Source organism: Narcine bancroftii, chromosome 2 (genome assembly GCF_036971445.1).
Source record: "Narcine bancroftii isolate sNarBan1 chromosome 2, sNarBan1.hap1, whole genome shotgun sequence".
Classification (NCBI taxonomy): Eukaryota; Metazoa; Chordata; class Chondrichthyes; order Torpediniformes; family Narcinidae; genus Narcine; species Narcine bancroftii.
Window position 1 is genome coordinate 146,529,303 of NC_091470.1, and position 19,261 is coordinate 146,548,563.

At 40.7% G+C, this 19,261-nt stretch overlaps 1 protein-coding gene and 1 long non-coding RNA gene across 14 annotated transcripts in view; one reads left to right on the forward strand and one right to left on the reverse strand.

Moving 5' to 3' along the window:
- Window positions 1-5,935: 5,935 nt before the first annotated feature.
- Window positions 5,936-18,302, reverse strand: LOC138754337 (uncharacterized). The gene is made up of 3 exons (XR_011351672.1): window positions 17,716-18,302; window positions 9,314-9,381; window positions 5,936-6,204 (listed from the first exon to the last, which is right to left on the reverse strand). It is a non-coding gene; the product is annotated as an uncharacterized lncRNA (long non-coding RNA).
- The window catches only part of kif1b (kinesin family member 1B), a 222,730-nt gene continuing 221,444 nt past the window's right edge, over window positions 17,976-19,261 (forward strand). For 5 of the 13 annotated variants that reach the window (XM_069918469.1, XM_069918473.1, XM_069918474.1 and 2 more), the window contains exon 1: window positions 17,987-18,268. The gene's annotated coding sequence lies outside the window, so the exon portion shown is untranslated. Of the gene's footprint in view, window positions 18,269-19,261 lie in introns of all 13 variants that reach the window. The other 8 variants (XM_069918462.1, XM_069918463.1, XM_069918464.1 and 5 more) reach the window with 5 other exon arrangements.

The following is a 19,261-nucleotide window of genomic DNA, read 5'->3' on the forward strand; positions in this document are numbered from 1 at the left end:
TTTGTACACCTAGGTATCTTATTGCCTGCATTTGCCATCTAAATGGAGATTCCTTCTTAAATTTTGAGAAATCCGCATTATTCATAGGCATTGCTTCACTTTTATTTACGTTTATCTTGTAACCCGACACTTTTCCATATTCCTTCAATTTCTTATATAATTCTTTTATTGATAGTTCTGGTTCTGTTAAGTACACTATAACATCATCCGCAAATAGACTGATTTTATATTCCTTGTCTTTTATTTTTATTCCTTTTATATTATTATCTATTCTTATCAATTCTGCTAGCGGTTCTATAGCTAACGCAAACAATAAAGGTGATAGTGGGCATCCCTGCCGCGTTGACCTGCTTAAGTTAAATTGCTTTGATACATGTCCATTTACTGTCACTTTCGCTAACGGTCCCTTATATAATGCTTTAATCCAATTAATATACTTCTCCGGTAAACTGAATTTTTGCAATACTTTGAACAAATAATTCCATTCTACTCTGTCAAAGGCCTTCTCTGCGTCTAAAGCAACTGCTACTGTAGGTGCTTTATTTCCTTCTACTGCATGAATTAAGTTAATAAATTTACAAATATTGTCTGTTGTGCGTCTTTTTTTGATAAATCCAGTTTGGTCTAAATTTACCATTTTCGGTACATGCTCTGCTAATCTGTTTGCTAATAGTTTAGCTATTATCTTATAATCTGTGTTTAGTAAAGATATTGGTCTATATGACGCTGGTGAGAGTGGATCTTTCCCTTGCTTTAGTATTACTGTAATTATTGCTGTTTTACATGAATCTGGTAAGCTTTGTGTTTCATCAATCTGGTTGATTACATCCAGGAGAGGCGGAATTAATAAGTCTTTAAATGTTTTGTAGAATTCTATTGGGAATCCATCCTCTCCTGGTGTCTTATTATTTGGTAATTTTTTTATTATCTCTTGTATTTCTACTATTCCAAATGGTTCTGTTAATTTATTTTGTTCCTCTATTTGTAGTTTTGGTAGTTCAATTTTAGTTAGAAATTCATCTATTTTCCCTTCTTTCCCTTCGTTTTCAGAATTCTCTGAAGTTTTCCTTAAATTCTTTTGGATTATATGTAATTTGTTTGTCTTTTTTCCTTGATGCCAATACCATTTTCTTAGCTTGTTCTGTCTTAAGCTGCCATGCTAGGATTTTGTGCGTTTTTTCACCCAGTTCATAATATTTCTGTTTTGTCTTCATTATATTCTTCTCCACCTTATATGTTTGTAGTGTTTCATATTTTATTTTTTTTATCCGCCAATTCTCTTCTTTTAGTTGTATCTTCCTTCATTGCTAATTTTTTTTCTATATTTACTATTTCCCTTTCCAACTGCTCTGTTTCCTGATTATAGTCCTTCTTCATCTTGGTTACATAACTTATTATTTGCCCTCTAATGAATGCTTTCATTGCATCCCATAGTATAAACTTATCTTCCACTGATTCCGTATTTATTTCAAAATACATTTTTATTTGTTTTTCAATAAATTCTCTAAAATCCTGCCTTTTAAGTAACATGGGGTTTAATCTCCATCTATACATTCTTGGAGGGATGTCCTCTAGCTTTACTGTCAATATTAAGGGTGAATGGTCTGATAGTATTCTAGCTTTATATTTTGTTTTTCTTACTCTATCTTGCATACTAGCTGATAACAAAAATAGGTCTATTCTTGAGTATGTTTTATGTCTAGCCGAGTAATATGAATATTCCTTTTCTTTTGGGTGTGGTTTCCTCCATATATCCAAAAGTTGCATTTCTTCCATTGATTTAATTATAAATTTGGTTACTTTGTTCTTTCTGTTAATTTTTTTCCCAGTTTTATCCATATTTGAATCCAAATTCAGGTTGAAATCCCCTCCTATTAATATGTTCCCTTGCGTATTTGCTACCTTCAAAAAGATATCTTGCATAAACTTTTGATCTTCTTCGTTAGGTGAATATATATTGAGTAGATTTCAAAACTCCGAATATATCTGACATTTTATCATTACATATCTCCCTGCTGGATCTATTATTTCCTCTTCTATTTTAAATGGCACATTTTTACTAATTAATATAGCCACTCCTCTTGCTTTTGAATTATACGATGCTGCTGTTACATGTTCTACCCAATCTCTCTTTAATTTCTTGTGCTCCAATTCAGTTAAGTGTGTTTCTTGCACAAATGCTATATCAATTTTTTCTTTTTTCAGTAAATTTAGCAGTTTCTTCCTTTTAATTTGGTTATGTATTCCATTAATATTTAAAGTCATATAGTTCAACGTAGCCATTTTATACTTTGTTTATCTTCCCTTTCCGTTTTTCTATCATTACCTTTCCTCCTTTTCCATTTCTGTTTTCTTATTTTAAACCCTTTATAAGACAACATTCCTAAAACATCAAACATTTTCCTTATTCTCCTATTTAAAACTTCTTTAGCCCCAATCTACCCTTCCCCTCCTGAGCTGTCCTTTATCCCTTGTCGGACAACCACATCTCCCCTCTCCATTTGGGTTTGCGAATTCACTCGCAAGCGTCAGCTGATTTTGCAGTGACCGCAACTCCCCCCCCACCCAGCCCCCCCCAGAAAAGATTTCACTTTTCATATGTAACAAAGGTCACTCTTTTAGTTCCCTCCTTATTCCCTCTATTCCATTTCCTTCCCTTATTAATTCTTGTCTATACTATCTATAATTTCCTCTAAATACGGATACATTCACGTATGCACATTATACATATACACACTTATACCTCTTTACCCACATACATATAAATCGTGGTCATTTTTACTCTCATTACACGTCTTCATCCCTCAGTCTATTTTGTAATTGTTCTGCAAATTTTTGTGCTTCTTCTGGATCCGAGAATAGTCTGTTTTGTTGTCCTGGAATAAATATTTTCAATACCGCTGGATGCTTTAGTATAAATTTATACCCTTTCTTCCATAAAATCGCTTTTGCTGTATTGAACTCCTTTCTCTTCTTTAGGAGTTCAAAACTTATATCTGGATAAATGAAGATTTTTTGCCCTTTGTACTCCAGTGGCTTGTTGCCCTCTCTTACTTTTTCCATTGTTTTCTCCAGTACCTTTTCTCTTGTAGTATATCTTAGGAATTTTACTAGATCTTGGTTTTTGTTGTGGTTGTGGTTTAAAGGCCAATGCTCTATGTGCCCTTTCTATTTCCATTTCTTGCTGTAGTTCTGGACATCCTAGGATCCTAGGGATCCAATCTTTTATAAACTCTCTCATATTCTTGCCTTCTTCATCTTCCTTAAGGCCCACTATCTTTATGTTATTTCTTCTGTTATAATTTTCCATTATATCTATTTTCTGAGCTAACAGTTCTTGTGTCTCTATAACTTTTTTATTAGATTCCTCTAATTTATTTTTTAAGTCCTCTACCTCCATTTCTACTGCTGCTTCCCGCTCTTCCATCTTGTCCATTTTCTTTCCCATTTCTGTTAAGGTCATATCTATTTTATTCATTTTTTCTTCTGTGTTGTTTATTCTTCTTCTTAAATCATTAAATTCCTGTGTTTGCCATTCTTTAAATGACTCCATGTATTCTTTAATAAGAGAAAGTATATCCTTTATCTTGCCTTTCCCTTCTTCTTCTATTTCACTGTACTCTTCCTCTTCCTATTCTTCTTCCTCTGGGTTGGCCATCTGTTGTTTCTTTGTTGCCCTTTTCTTCTCTTCTTTCTTGTTTTCATTGTCTTCTGTGTTCTCTTCTTGCTGCAGGTGTTCTGCAGCTGTCGTTGCCGGCTGTGGAGATCGACTCCCCAGCTGGTCCCCCCTCCCGTCGGTGTGTTTTTTTGCATGCGCGGTTGCACACTTTTACTCGGCTCAACGAGCCATTTTTGTAGTCCAATTTCTACCGACCTGAGGGAGCGGGTTTCTCTCTCCACCGCGGGCCTCTTCGAACAGGTAAGGCCTTCTCCTTCTTCCTCCGTTCTCTTCTCTTCCTCTCTTCTTACCGTTGATTTCGATTTTTCTTTTTTTGTCGCCATCTTCTTTCCACCTTTATACTCACTTTTCTTTAACTTTTATTTCTGTGCCTTTGTGTTTTCCTTTGTTTTTTTTGACTTTTCTGGAGAGTGCTGGAGTTCACCGTCCGGCCACTACTCCATCACGTGACTCCCCCCCTCTTCTTTCTTGTTCTCGTTATTGTCTGTGTTCTGCACCTGCTGCTGTGTTGCAGGTGTCTCTCTCAGCTGTGGAGATCGACTCCGCAGCTGTTCCCCCCTCCTGTCAGTGTGTTTTTTTTCATGCGCATCTCCTTGCGCATGCGCGGTTGTGCACTTTTACTCGGCTCTGTGAACCATTTTTGTAGTCCCGAGCCCGGGACTTCCACTGACCTGAGGGAGCGGGCTTCTCTCTCCACGGCGGGCCTCTTCGGACAGGTAAGGCCTTCACCTTTTTCTTCCGACGTTCTTTCTTCTTCTCTTCCCATTTTCGACTTTTCTCTCTTCGCTGCCATTTTCTTCTCACCTTTATTTTTACTTTGTTGTAAATTTTAATTTTGTACCTTTGTGCTTTGTGCGTTTTTTTTTAACTTTTCGGGAGAGGGCTGGAATTCCCTGACTGGCCACTACTCCATCACGTGACTCCTCCCCAGTAGATCACATTGATGAGGGAGACCCCACTGATCCTCTCTACTGCTCTTATGATCCTGTGAATTGACCTCCGATCTATTTTTCTGCAGCAAACATACCACACTGTGAAGCAGCCGGCTAGTTCAGGTGCCTGCCTACATTTTACTCATACCTTGATGAAAAGCTGAAGCCTGAAATGTTGGTTATGTATCTTTATCTTTGCTACATTAAATACTGAGTTTTTACTTCAAAAAAAGGGTGTCTGCAGACTTTAATATTTCATTCCTGAAGCATGCACTTGATTTATGTATTTCCTGAGATTTTGAGGAAACTAAAAGCAACTGACTATTCAGTCCAGCAGATGGGTTACCTGTCATTGTCATTCTCCATTCCACTCCCATTCTTCCAACTTCCATCACATTAGCTTAAGGAACAGCACCTTTTTTATGTCTCTGTATGAAATCATTAAACTCAATATTTCTCTCTCCAAAGATGTACCTTTGTTTCTAATTTTTCTGTCTGCCAGATTTTGTTGATAGTTTTGGTCTGAACTCTCAAGCCCTTTTTCACTGGCATCCCAGTTAATTGGCAGTTCAGTGTCCCGGTTAAAGAAGCTGTTTTTGCCTTTCTCACTGGACCACTGTTAACTAGTTCTGTGTCGTTTCACATTGATCGCAAGGCATCCCTGTGGATAGGGGATTCTATCCTCCACCAGTGACGTCTGAGTGATGCATCGAGTGATGGTGGACCTGCCCTAAATCCTGATTAATGTATTATGATCTTGTATTTAAACAAAATTAATCATGCCTAATTATCACATAATTAAGCATTATGTACAGCACAGTATGAGCCCTTCAGCTCCTGTTTTGTGCTGACTTATATAAACTTTCATAATTTTATTAAGTAGCACAGTTAAAATTAGCTACACAATTTATAAACACCGAGGTACGTTCTACTGGCAATGGTGCACAATTTGTTTCAACAATGGGAAAGAACCACGACAGACCTGCCCTCCCAGAATTCGGTGCGGCAGGGTCAGGGTACTCATGGAGAGGTTTCTCAGCCTTACCTAATTCTGGGAGGGTAGATCTGCCACCGCTCTCTCCTGTGACTTTCCCATGGTGCTTTAGACATTTATAAAGGTGTATATATAGGTTAGTGAAGTTTATACCTTTTTAATCTTTTGTTTCCTTCACGTTCCTACACTCATGCAAAATGTCCTCAATGTGTCACTACTTTATCCCAGGATACTCTGTCACTTTCACACTGAGCTAATCGGCACGCAGGTGTTATTCGACACCTAGGTAATATGATTCCCACCATCTGATGACGCCTACATGCCAATTGATTCGCTTTCCCACTGAACCCTCAACCAGTAAATTGGCTGTCAATTCCTGGGACAAGATGCCAGTGATAAATAGGCTTAAGATGCATGTTTTCCCTTCAACCCACAATTTAACACAATTGAACTTTTCCCATTTCTGATGACGAATCCTCAACTCCCAAAGGCAACTCTGCTTGTCTCTCTCCCACTGCTGCCTGACCTGGTTTTCTGATGCTTTCCTCATTTTTGATTTGATTTTTTTTGTTCCTGTTGTATCCATGGATTTGCACCTGCTGAGACAGATAAATAATTTAGCTGCAGTTAATGAGGATAACATTATGATCTGAGAACAATGAATAAATCCTGCAAAATCCATTCAAACAAAGTATTGCATCTGACATGCTTATCAGATGCATGGAACCCCAGCATTCCAAAAAAAACCTATGACTCAATTTTTCTTTTTGAAATTAACTGTTTATTTTTGGTCCCTTTGCAGATTTGTTTTTATTTTGCAAATATATCCACCAAAGTTAAGTTGATTTAAATGTAAGAATTGGAGTGCTCCTTTTATTGTGCACTGAGTAAGGCCTCCCTTTCCTCGGCCATTCCCATGGGACCAACGTGGCTTCTCCATGCCTGTGTGGAATACTGCTGTGCACGAATTCTCCAAACCTGATGAGCATAGCCAGGTGCTGTCCAAAACGATTGGAGATTGAGCTCTGCTGCACTCATAAAACCCATAGATATGGGTGCAGTCAAATCTGATCTTGTGTGGATCTCCCACTGGCCACCCATTTCAATGCCCTGCCCAGTTTCCTTGCTGAAATGTCTGTCAATGGTCTTGTATACTGCCAGACTGTGACAAACTGCAGGACCAGCACCTCATATTCTGTCTGGGTACCCCATCTTTCTCTGTCTCCTCGCACTCTCTCCTTTCCCCCTTTCCCCTGACTCCTTTTGCAGAGCCAAAAACCCCTTCCTCTTCCAATCAATTCTCACCTTTCCTCTCTCCTGTCCTCCATCATATCCAATTAACTCCTTTTGTCGATTAGTTGGTACTCCTCCTCTTGACCTTTCTTTTAATTTAGGTGCCTGTCTGCTTTTTATTCATCACGAAGGGCATCATGGTCTGGTGAGGGTATCTGGACACCAATACCCCTGAGCATAAAGCCCTCCAAAAGGTGCTGGACACAGCCCAGGACATCACAGGCAAAACACTCTCCACTATCGAGAACATCTGCTGGAGAGCAGCAGCAGCAATTATCAAGGACCCGCACCACCCAGCACATGCTCTGTTCTTGCTGCTTCTATCAGGAAAGAGGTGTAGGTGCCAGAAGACTCACACCACCAGGTTCAGGAACAGCTGCTACCCCTTCACCATCAGACTCCTTTTACAAACTAATAAAATCTTATTAATACGAACAAAGGAACAACAACGGAAAATTCACTAAACAATGGTAAATTCAAAATAAGTTTTTAAAAAACTATTAATAACTTAACATTTCTTACTTGTCTCAAACTCTAAACTTAATCCCACTTGGCGCAAATGTAAATGTGTGTGTGTATGTTAAATTCCATTACAGTTTAAGCTTGATTCTGAAAAAGTCAATTTTAAATTCCAGGTTCAAACATCTTGATGGCTTCGGGATCCTTTTAAATCGCATTTCAGAAGTAATTATGAAGCACTTTTAAACATATTTTCAGATCTCTTTAAACTCACAAGTCTCTTGATGAGCTGTCTTCCAGATAAATCGCATTTCAGAAGTAATTATGAACCACTTTTAAACATATTTTCAGATCTCTTTAAACTCACAAGTCTCTTGATGAGCTGTCTTCCAGATAGATATTATTCTGAGCACAAAAGAGGCTGCTTCTTTTTCCTTAAAAGAGCAGAAGTAGTCTTCCCTATTTAAAAGCCACTTGTGTATCTCCTGTGATAAGGATGATACATCACAGAATAGCATCTCCCTCTCTTTCTGGAGATTACTGCCACAATCCTGTCTTTCCAAGAGGTCATGTTTCTTCACTCTCTTCAGTCTTCTCATTCAAAATGTCCCTCTGCCTTCAGTAAATAGTTCTCTGATATCATGTGACGTGACATCACCACAGTTTATTTCCAAACCACTTACATGTATAAAAATATCTGACCTCTTCTTAGTCCAAAAGCATTAAATGGTTTTACAATGTCTAATGACCACAAGCAAAACCTGTGTTTGTTTAAAATGGATCGCCTCCTTCAGCAGTTCTTATTGAGTAATTAAATACTTCAAGTTTTAATAACACAAACATTCAATTGTCCTTGAATCAGTTAAAATCCACTTTAGTTCCATTAGCTCTTTCCAAAACACATCAATCCCGAAAATGAACAAGAGTTCAATGGTGTATCTGTAAATGTGCTGACCTGCGGGTGACCCTGTATCCAGCCCACCATTCCCTCACTAGAAATACATTTAACTCAATAACTTACCTTACTGAGACATTTTATATGAAATCTAGCTTAACATTAATGTAAATATTAACACAGATCTATTGCGCTCCTCAAAAACAAACTCAATCAGGGACTCATTTAAGCACTTTTCCTTGTGCACTTTAAAATTCTCTCTGTATCCCACGATCATTCGTTAAGTTCACAGCTCTTTAATTTTTTACATGTATGTGCTGTGTTCAGTTTTTTTTTCAGTTTTTTGCATGACCAATAGGTGGTAATTCTGAAGCCCACAGGAAAGAATCTCAGGGTGGTATGTGATGTCATGCATGTCCTCTGACAATAAATATGGATCCTATGGGTCCGGCAGGGCCTGCTGAGTTCCTCCAGCATTTCTGTCCTTTTATGACAATCTCCAGACTTCAGTGTTTCACTTGCCACACCCTGCTCTCTGCTCCTCTCCCTTGCCCTGATCCCCTGAATTCCATCCTATTTCCTGTGATTTCCTTTCCTCGATTTTCCCCTCTCATTCTTCCTTCTCTGTTCCCCTTGAGCCCCATCTTCTCGCCAGCTTACTCTGGTTTCACAGATGGCCATCTGACCACTGCTGATCACACCAGCTGTACCATCTATTTTTCTAGTGCACGAGCTAACAATCAATAGTCGCCTTTCTGTTGCCTGGTTACACCATTCTAACTTGAGTGGGGCTTCTTGGAAGGATTCAGCATCCTCCAGCGTTCGCACTTTGATAATTTGTAAACCTTTGCACATAAAGAGACGACATCTTGCATTGTGATCATTTATACCAGTTTACATTGAAGACTTTCCACATTATTCCGAGATGCACCTTCACTCCAAATGTGATTCTCTTCCTTTCAGATGATTTTTCCCTATGCCGTTGTTGTACTGGAACAGCTCCTGTCTTACATTGGTGAAAGACGTCATTTTATGTAATGTTATAAGAACAAGTGACTCACCACAGGCACATCAGCAGCAGTAGGATGAGAGCCTATGATCCATCTATGAATTAGCTGCGCACTGCCACCTTTGGGAGGAAGACACAGACATGCGTATGTTTCTGATGTTAATCTTCCCAGATTTTGAATTATGTTTGTTAATCAAGCTTTTGCATATTTAGAAATTTAATTTTGATTAAGCCATATCTAAAAATAAACAAGGTAAAACACGATGTGCTGTTTGGCAAGCTCAAATAAATCAGGAGTGTAATTAAATCTTTGCTGGCTAAACTCGACTGGCTGTGCAACACCATTCAGAATCCTCTCCATCAGTAAACCTTGGATTCTCAGTTGCTCTCCACTCTTCCTGCTCCCTTTGCTACATTTTGTCTTTCAGTAACTATGTGAGAGCCGGCCTAAAGCTGATTTTAAGCTGGACGGAGGGGAATTTTGTGTAATATTATATTTCTGTTTTATTCTTCTTTTGGCTTGGCTTCGCGGACGAAGATTTATGGAGGGGGTAAATTATTACATTACAATAATATGACAATGAAAAGGAACAGCTCACGCTAACCATCCGACTCTCATATTTATGAAACTATCTATTAATACTTGTCCTGCATATTATAGTCTGTATGTGAGTTATGTTTGGTTGTGTGTCTGCATGTTTTAAACAGAGGATCAGAGAGAACAGTGTTTCATTGGGTTGTACTTGTGAAATCAGATAACAATAAGCTTGACTTGACTGAATCGTATCTGAACTCTGAGTTTGAAGTGGCTGACAAGGTATGAACTTGAAGTAGCCTTTGACAGTCAATACCAGTGTTGGTGATTCTAATTTCAATGAGTTGAAAGACTTGAGCCACCTGTCCAGATATTGTCACAGTCCATTTGTAAAACAATGTTGAGGAGAAATGCAGGCTGTCAGTGAAATATGATCACAGTTTTAGACCATGAAATGTGTGTCACCCTTGTGGTTTCCAACGTGATCAAAGTTGAAATCAATGCTTTAAACATTGTGTGGTAAAACATGAAAGTCTCAGACACCATGACTGAAGTCAAAACTCAATGCTGGAGAAACTTAGCAGGTCAAACAGGGTACTTTATAAAGCAAAGATAAATAATCAACATTTTGGGCTTGAGCCCTTCATCAAGGTATGACAAAATGTAGGCATGTACCTGAATAAAATGGTGGTGGGGGACGGGTGGGCGAGGGGCACAGGCCCACAGATAGGAGATAATAGGTTGGTAAGGTTTTAAACTTAGATTTATGTAAGTTGGCAGTAAAACACGAGAGTCTGCAGACACTGTGATTGAAGTAAATAGACAATTATGGAGAAACTCAGCAGGTCAAACTGTCCTTTATATAGTAAAGATACATAATCAACTTTTCGGGCTTGATCCCTTCATCAAGGTATCTGAACCGGGGTGCCTGTCCACATTTTGCTCGAAGAGCTCAAGCCTGAAATGTTGGTTGTATCTTTATCTTTGGTATATTAAAGTACACTGTTTGACCTGCTGAGTTTCTCCAGCATTGTGTTTTTACTTTCAACATTGAGCCTGGAGACCAGTTTCATTTGTTCAATAAACGTCACACTGGGTTCCGTGAAAGTATACAGCATATAGTTTAATATTATTTTGTCTTTGTTATCACCTCACTATAGCTTAGTTCCTGTGATACAGTTGATTTTAATTGGAATAAAGGGTCTGAAGCTACAGGATAATGTCAGGATTAGCAGTTGGTGAGTTAGGACTGAAATAAGAAATTTTATTGTTTGGGTGTGTGGGGGGAAATTGTTGAAATTCACAGCCACGGATGGGGCTGTGGAATCTGTCATTGAATATATTTGGGCAGCATGTTTAGCGTATCGGTTACTGTAATGCCATGACAGCTCCAGTGACCCAGGTTCGAAGTCAAGTTTATTGTTACCTGACACACACACACACACACACACACACACACACACACACACACACACACACACACACAATACGTGAATGAAAGCAGTCTCCTCGTGTCTGCGTGGGTTTCTTCCAGATGCTCTGGTTTCCTCCTACCTTTCGAAACATACAGGGGTTGTAGGTTAATCGGTGTATTTGGTTGGCACGGGCTCATGGGCTGGAAGGGTTTGTTTCCATGCTGTCTATCAAAAATGAAAATAAAATAGATCAGGAAATTCCAGGTTTACTTAGTGCAGTGAAACCCCTGGTTTCCGGAATTCAAGTAACTGGCAGCCTCAGTAACCAGCAAAATTGAGGAAAATAAACTTAAAAAATTGAAATGAATAAGAATAAAATAATTGGTTTAAAAAAAAATAGACAAGTTTAAAATTGTAAATGTTCTCTGAAGTAACACACAAACCTTTGGTGAAGATGGGAGCAAATATTTAGCCATCGGAAAGCTTTGGTCATAGCAGCTGTTTGAATAAAATTATGTTTGAATATAATGGTATCGTCCATGATGACAAGCTGGTTGATGCCGCTGACCGTTGGGGTGACTCTCTTAAAATATTTCCTTATCCCTTCTTAGTAAGTGATGTCTTGGTCAGAGGCTTTCTCTGTCAACTTGGGGGACAGGTTTGATTATCTATAATGTTTTTATTCATATTTCGGGCAGCTCTGTGGAGGGAGAGGAACCTCCAAATGCAGCAACAGTTAAATGTTTTCAAAGAATGTGACTGAAAATAAAGTAAAATGCTTTAAGATTTATATAGCCATGTAAGTGAAGTTTGTTCAGTGCAAGTACAGTCCAGTATAGTAATTTGGACTTCTATCTTTTAAACTGTTTATTCTTAATGCAGGTTTATGTTAGGCATTGTAAGAATAAGTCTCAAGCAATTGGAATATAAACTAGTCCGGCTTCTATCAATTCTTATAGTGCTGGATCCCAGTGGTTTTACTGTATTTCCATTTAAATTTCCCAGTTGCCACGGTGGGATGAATGATCCACGTTCAGATTAATGGTCCAGTAACATTATTAATGCACTATTGAACCACACCCCTGATCTGCTACCTCTTGTGTTAACATTATTTGTGCAGCTGTCTTATTGACTTGCATTCTTCCAAAGCAGGCATTTCAGACCCACACCAGTTACAATTCAAGGCATGTGTTTAATGTATTTTTGCATTCCTTTAGTTTTCTTTTCAAATCCCATTTTAAATTATGTTTCAATACTGAGAATTTAGGAAGTGAGAGGAATTAGGTATGTCAGGGAAATCAAGTAACGTCAGAATAATCCCTTGGATTTCCCTACTAAACACATTTTGCCTTTGTTCTGTAACAACCAGAAATATGAGTGAAAGTGAATCCATCTTGTAATAGTGCAGCATATGTGTTTTCTATAATCCCACTTGTCACTGGAAGATGGCAAATGTCCATATTTGAGATTCACAGGATTCTCCAAGGGTTGGAATGTTGAATGGGACTCCAGACTGGACATCTGCATGTGCCTTTCCATGTTGAGTGTTAATTAGTTACAATCCTAATCAAGTCATTCAATTCTTAAATTAGGTACCCTTTATCAAGAGAGTTTTGTTTAAAGTGAAAAGTATATTTATTATTATAAATTATCGCAATTCATGTCTGCATTAGTGATTTTTTAAATGACTGTATTGTCAAAATTGTGCTGGGATGCATTTTTATTTTCAGTTTGAATTTCAATGGAGTTAAAGCAGCTTTAAATTGACAGCCACATTTTTAACAATTTGGATAAGATTATAAGTTTGCAAATAACACCAAAATTGGTGGATATTGAAAATCCAGACTAATGGGGAAAGAGGGCAAAGAAATGGCGGATGAATATCATATTAAAGGTTATGGGGAGAAGGCAGGGGAGTGCGGTTTGGGATCAGCTCATGATTAAATGGCAGAGTGGACTCTGGACTCGATGGCCAATTTCTGCTCATGTATCAGTGGTTCTCCACCTTTTTTTCCACTCACATACCACTTTAATCCCTTACTAACCATAGAGCACCTACTATATGTCATCGGATGCCATAGTGTATGGGATTACTTAAGGTGGTATGTGAGTGGGAAAAATAGATGGAGAACCACTGTCCTATATTTTATGGTCTTACAGAATTATCTGAGTTAAGTGCAATGTGAAGCATTTTGGGAAGTTAAATCAGGGCAGGACATAGCGAATGGCAGGGCCTTTGGGGTGTCAATTCTGCAGCATGAAGCAGGCCAACCTGTCCATGTTAACTGAGTTGGCAAGTGGCATTCCCTTTTGCCTGCACTTGGCCCATTTCCTCTCCATGTATCTGTCCAAATGTCTTCTGAATCTCAAAGTTGCAACTGCTTCTGAAGTTTTCTCTGGCAGCTTGTTTCAGATATGGACCACTGACTGAGCAGAAAAAGTTGCTTCTCGGGTTGCTCTTAAATCTCTTTCTTCTCGCCTTGAACCCATGTTCTGTTGTTCCAGAATTCTCTACCCTAAGAAAAATATAGAGTCTCTCTTGACTTTATAAACCTTTTAAGGTCACCCCTCAGAATTCTATGCTCAAGGAAATAAAGACCCAACTTATCCAACCCCTCAAGCCCTCTAGTCCCAGAACATTCTGGTGAATCTCCTCTTCCAACTTTTTGGTATCTTTCAAATTGCTGGATGACTTCAGGAAAGGAAAATCAGAGATGTTAGATCCAGTGATTACTGGACGATGAGAGGGTGAGCAAATTTAAGTTCTCGGGAGTCATTATCTCAGAGGATCTTTCTTGGTCCCAACACACTAATGGCCTCATGAAGAAAGCATGTCAGCTCCTCTCCTTCCTCAGGAGTTTGTGGAGGTTTGGAATGACATCGGAAATCCTGACAAATTTCTGTAGATGTATGGTGGTGTGCTGCCCAGTTGCATCATGGTCTGGTATGATTTAACCCTGTGTAAATCCCTGCAAAAGGTAACAGACATAACCCAGGACGTCACAGGCAAAACCTTCTCTACCATCACGAACATTTACAGGGAACAGTGCCCTCAGAGAGCAGCAGCAATCATCAAGGCTCCACACCACCCGGCACACGCTCTGTTCTTGTTGCTACCAGCAGGGTAAAGGTATAGGTGGTGCAAGACTCACACCATCAGGTTCAGGAACAGCTGTTACCCCTCCACCATCAGACCCCTTAACAACAACAAACTCAATCAGGGACCAATTTTAGGACTCTTACTTTGGTACTTTACTGATTTTTTTTTCTTTCTGTATTGCACATTCAGTTTGTTTACATTTCTTTATTTGCATTGCAAATTGCATTGAGTAATTTTTTTTTTGCAATACCAATAAGTGGTAATTCTGCCTCACCCACAGGAAAAACAATCTTAGGGTTGTACGTGATGTCATGTTTGCATTCTGATAATAAATCTGAAATCTGCCAACTCCTTTTACAGCTGTATCACGAGGTTTCAACTTTGTGTTGTAGAACAAGAGAGATGTAGGGGTACAAGTACATAGTTTCCTGAAAGTGCTTGTCTTCATTGGCTGAAACACTGAGCACCCACCAGAGTTGAGACATCATATTACAACTGAACAAGACATTGGTTTGACCACAGTAGGAGTACTGTGCATAGTTCTGGTCACCATGCTATAGGAAGGATGCAATTCACTAAAAAGGGTGCAGAGAAGAAACAGAAGGATGTTACTGGGATGCAACTGTTTAAGTTGCAAGAAGAGGTTGGATGGGGATTTTTGTCTTTGGAGCATCGAAAGCAGAGAGGGATGATCCTAAAGAGATTTATAAAATCATGAGGGGCATTGATAATATGAGGATTTTTGGCATGTCAGGTGCATTCCTTAACAACTTCTGCAGTTAAAAGCATACTGCTGGAGAAACTCAGCAAAGTTAAAGATACATAATCAATGTTTCGGGCTTGAGCCCTTCAACGAATGAGCAAAATGTTGCCAGGCGCCCAAGTACTCCGAAGATCCATTAAAAGAGGGGAGGAGTAAAAAATGAGAGGGTATATGTTTTGGGTGAGAAGGGAAAGGATTAGTGGAAAAAAAGGCAAGTTTTCCCACAGAGGGGGGTATGGGAGGAGCTGTCAAAGCAAGTGTTAAAAGACAAGCATAATTACAACATTTAAAAGGGATTTGGAATTACAAAATGTAGGCTGGCACCTAAAACAAAGTGGTGGTGGAGGAGGGGGGGGGGGCAGGAGCACAATCTCACAGGAAGGAGGTAATAGGTGGATAAGGGAGGGAGGGCAGAGCAGTAAGCAGGGGGAGGGGCATGCCTCTGTGAATGGAGAGGGAAGGGGTGGAGGGATAGGGAAGCAAGGAAGAATGGGGAGTGGTTTTTTTTAAGAGGTTCTGCCAGTTAGTCAATTTTCTAGACATCAAGGAGATAGAGCAATAAAATGGTTCTGAGTTACAAGATCCAATCTGAGAGTGCAACTATCCCAATGGTCTACTCCTGCCCCTGATGATGTCCTTGTGTAATAATCAGTCATACAGCATAGAAGAGGCCCTTCAGCCCAATATCCACATTGACATTCTGGGCTAATCCCATTTGGTCCATATCCTCCATTTTGTAATTGCTGATTGACCTTTGACTCTATTTAAAGAAATGTGGATGATGGACTAAATGATTGTGGATATTTTCAGTAAAGAGCTGAAACTTGTTTGTTTGCAAATCTTGCAATGCACACAATGATTCACACTCAAGTGAGATTACCATGCAGAATCCGGAAGATAAAATAAACATAATTTAACCATGCAGTCAGTTAGAACTATTTCCCTTTTATTTAATCTGGACTTTAGAAAAAGTCAATCAAAATTAGATTTGCATGACTCTTCATAACCAGGTAAACAAGTGTTTCTGCCAGTGATAAATCATCAAACTGCACACCCCAGGGGGTTTCGCAACTGAAGCAAAACCAATAATTGGGAAATGTTAATCATCCAGTCTATTTGACAACAATATCACACCTCTAATTTTTGACCAAGGTATTTGAGTGGCTTGATACTGTGCTGTATCTCTAAATTTAAAAAAAGTTAAGAAACTTGTAAGTTGGGATCAGGCAAGGAAACCCTTTAAGTTCTAAGACACAGTTCAGAAATGCAGGGTTACAGAAGAAGAAATGTTCGTACGGAGTAAAGGCAAAATAGCTTTACTGCTGTAAGGTTCATTCAATAGACTGATGACAGTGTCTGATCTGGTGGTGTGTGATCTTCCTGACTAGGGGGAGGAAGTGTGGCCAGGGAGGGATGAGTCTTTTCATATGTTGGCTGGTTTTCCAAGGCAGTGAGAGTTATAGATGGAGTTAATAGATGGGGGACTGTACGATGATGAGCAACATTCACAGCCATCTGCAGTCTCTTGTAATTTGGCATGGAACAGTTCCTGCACTGTGCAGTGATACTCCCTGATAAGACTCTTTTCATGGTCCATTGGAATGTTCGGGTGCCTGTCTACATTTTGGTCACACCTTGATGAAGGGCTCAAGCCCAAAACATTGGATATGTATCTTTGCTCTATGAAGAACATTGTTTGACCTGCTGGGTTTTTTCCAGTATTGTGTTTTCATTTCAATCAATCATCTGCCAAAATTGTTTAGGGATACAGGTGACATGCCAAGAATCTCCAGCCTTCTGAGGAAGCAGAGGTGCTGGTGTACTTTCCTGGCCATTGGTGAGTTTGAAAATTATGGGTCCAATGGCGTCTGGAGCCTTACTGTTTCGAGGCACGAGGTGTGGACATTTTAAACTTTGTTCTCCTACATAAGATACAGCATTAAACACTTCAGCAGATGAATAAAAACATGGTACTATTTTGAAGCGATGCAAGTTTTTCTGAAAACTTCTGGCCAGCATTTCTCCCTCTGGAAATCACCAAAATATATGTTACAGGACTTCGTTTCGCAGTTGCCCTGTGCAAAATACAAAAATAGGGTGGCACGGTTGGCGTCGTGGTCAGCGCAACGCCTTTACAGCAATTGGGACAGGTGTTTGAATCCCACACTGCCTGTAAGGAGTTTGTACGTTCTCCCTGTCTGCCTGGGTTTTCCCGGGGTGGGGGCGGGGGGCTCCAGATTCCTCGAAAGTACCGAGGATGCGGGTGAATTGGGTGGCACGGACTCGTGGGCCGAAATGGTCTGTCACCATGATGTAGGTCTAAGTTTTTTAAATTAAGCAAGATTGTCAGATTTATTGTCAGAGGGCATACATGACATCAGATACAACCCTGAGCTTCTTTTTTCCAGCAGACCATACCAGGTAGAACCACCACTTGTGGTATTCTACACTACCATATTTTAGAGATACAAGACCAAGGAGCAGCATTGAGCCCATCAACTATGCCCTGCCATTCAATCATGAGATGAGTTGGGAATGAAGCGAAAGATGAAAGAGGCGCTATACAAATGCAAATCTTTTCTTCAATAGCTGTTGGAGCTCCAGTTTTAATTTGGTTTTTATTTTCCTGCTAAATTCCTACCTTGGAGCGGGATTGTTCATCTCTTGCATTTTAAAATGGATTTATCAATGGTCTCACGTCGAACATTGCGGCTCCCCTCTGCACTCCGTCCCAAGCCGACCGCCCGCCCGCGGCCTCCTGCCGCGAGGGGGAGGCAGCGAACACTTTGCCGCTGACAGCCCCGCATCGTTACGTCATGGCCAGGCCGATGCCCCGCCTCCAACGCCTCCTATTGGCCACGGCGACCCGATGGCGACAGCTGCCGTTCCCACAGGGAGGCGGTTCCGTCAATCACAGGGAGGCTGACGTAATGCCCCGGGAGAGGCGGCCGGGCCGGCGTTGTGACTGATCGCCGCTCTCCACTTGGACAATCTGCTTCTTGGGTCCCCGCTCCGTGGCGGCCCGAATTCGCCTGGCTCGAGGCTGACGCCGCCGGGAGCCCGGCTCTGTCATGGGCTTGGAGCGCGCTGGCACCTCGGCTGCACTTGTGTCCGCCCGCCGCCGGCTCTAACCTCCGCCGCCGCGTCGCAGCGCGGGTCCGTCCGCTCCATCAGCCGCTCGCCTTCCCGGCAAGGTCGGAGCCGGGGTTGGGGATGGATGAGGGAGGAAGGGTGTTGGGGAGGGGAGGACGGAGGTGGGTGGGAGGGGTGGGAGGGGTGGGGCGTAGGAAGGGAGAGGGGGTAGGCGGAGGGTGGGTAGGGTTGGGGAAAGGGGTGGGGAGGAGGGAGGGAAAGGGGGAGGGTGGGATGGAGGGAGAAGATGGGGAGGGGCAGGAGGGTCTGGGAGGGCGGTGATATGCGTGGGACACTGATAGAATTGGAGGTGCAGCTTGGAATGAATGGGGGTGGGTTGATGTGTGCGGGGGGGAATGGGTTGGATGTCTGGAAGATATTGGATCACTGGGCTTGAATGACTTGGGAAGGTGGGAATACTGGAGGTTAGTTGAGTTTGGGGAGGAGATGGTTGGATGGAAGGTTGGTGTGTAAGGAGGTGAGTTTCCACATGGTCTTTTTGCCTCATGGCTGTCCCCAACTCATCTGCACTCGAAAGGTGGGATCACACTGTGGAACTCATTTCTCCAGAGGTTATCTGTTTTTCAAACTTTCTTTACATTGGGTCATGTTTTTTTTCCAATGAGTTATTCTCCAGCGAGGAAAACTTGAATAGTTAGTGTCGTCGTTTCCCCCCTCCCCCGTTAAAGGCAAGCTCCTCTTATTGCATTTTGGAGCAGTAAGCTGGTTTAAATTTGATTCTGAGCTGGGGGGCCTGGCGGAGATGTAACTGCACAGGGTAGATGAAGGGGTTGTATGCGCAGGAGTCTGAAACTGATTTGTTTTGTGTTTCATTGCAGTTAAAGGGCGTGTGCTCATAGTTAAATGTAAAAAAAACTGTCTTCCAGCCAATCAGATCAAATTATAAATTGCTATTATGTGACTGTAAAAAGCAACTTTTATTTTTGTAATAGGTAAAATATTAGAGGGGACGTAGATAGTTGGTGTGAGGCAGTGGTGCTGTACATGCTAATGGCAGGACCTACCTCTATGCATTAAGTGTGGTAATGAATTGG